We start from the raw sequence: 1,472 nt of genomic DNA on the forward strand, positions 1-1,472 counted from the left end.
AGTACAGATTTCAGAGGCAGTTCATGATTGTCATCTTCATCCCTTCCAGCAGCAGTGTGGCCAGTAATTAGGGTAGTTGGCCTGCGTCCTGAGGCTGGACATTAGTAGTGGGTTCTTCCTGAATGATGGTGGCTTACTGAAGGGTGGTCTGTGCCTGGGTTATGTCCTTTTACTGTATGAGAGTCTCTCTCTGCAGGTATCCCCAGTGGAGAAGCCTCTGGGGTTTATACTCTTAGCTGTCTGCAGGGATGCCCAGAACTCCTCTTAGGGACTGCAGGAGGACTTATGCCTGCCAGGCATATATCTCATGGTCCTGACAATGCTAGGTTTCTGGGTGTCTGGGGAAATCTGTGTAGAAATAGGTGGTAAACATGCCTCACTTTCCCCGATCATAGGCTGCCTCATGATTTGATAGATGGTGGGCCTTCTGGTGGGACTGGTCATCAGCACTTTCATGATGACATTGAAAATATCAATGGACACATGAGGAGGAATGCTGAAGTTTGCGGCAAAGATTTATGACCTCATACCCACAAAAGATATATCTAGAAAAGACAAGCTCCTGGCCACCATAAGGAACAGGATGACCCCTAAACTCCAGATATCCCTGGGGAGGCCCTCATATTCCTTTGCTTGTGAGAATTCTTGTCACAGTAGTGCAGGGTGCCACAGAAATCTGTCAGCATTTGCCTAGGAATTACTTTAGCAGCAAGGCCAAACTTGGACAGCTTGGGGTTACCCCTGTAATTGATCAAAATGGTGCTGGTTTTTATGTCTATGTGATCAATCTGATTGTCGTGTCAGTACTGCTCAGCATGTACTATCTGGACAAACATCCTTCAAGCCTAGCTCTCCTCTAAAGACTCCCTTGGATTATGAGGTCTTGTAGCTCTTCCTGTGAGGTATATTCCTTCACCATGTAGGTGGTCTCTCTCATCTGAAACATATGAAATGGCTTGATAATCTTAGGATGTGTAAGTGATATCATAATCCGGATATCCGTGCCAATAATCAAGGTATACTTCTTGGTTTTTCGATAATTTTTACAGACACACATGTCACTGTGGGCACATGGAAGGCCAGTTAGATCATTGAAAAATTTCCTTCACCAAGGGTGGTCAGCATCTTATAGTTAGTGGTAAAGTTCTCATCAATAGAGTAGCAGGCTTTTAGGTCTGACTCCATCATCAAACCCTCTGTGAGTTGGCTAGAACCAATCTTGCAATAAGAAATCAAAAAAAAAAAAAGGGGGGGGTCAGGCCAAGAGATTGTTTCCAGCTACAAATCCCTATGTTTAAGGGACAAGAAAAATGTCAGAAATATGTGGGAGAGCTTTGACATTGAGGTAAGACTAGGAAGTAGGCTCAAGATAAATACAGCCAAGGAATGTGATCCTTGTATCTTGATCATCTTGATAAGTCTCTGGATACAGTGATCACAGGACTTTATTTTTTAATGCCTTGTTTCTTGAC

General features: G+C 43.8%; 1 pseudogene; it reads right to left on the minus strand.

Moving 5' to 3' along the window:
- Nucleotides 1-264: 264 nt before the first annotated feature.
- Nucleotides 265-1,188, minus strand: Gm45401 (annotated as a pseudogene).
- Between the last annotated feature and the right edge of the window lie 284 nt (nucleotides 1,189-1,472).

This window comes from Mus musculus, chromosome 7 (assembly GCF_000001635.26).
Source record: "Mus musculus strain C57BL/6J chromosome 7, GRCm38.p6 C57BL/6J".
NCBI lineage: Eukaryota > Metazoa > Chordata > Mammalia > Rodentia > Muridae > Mus > Mus musculus.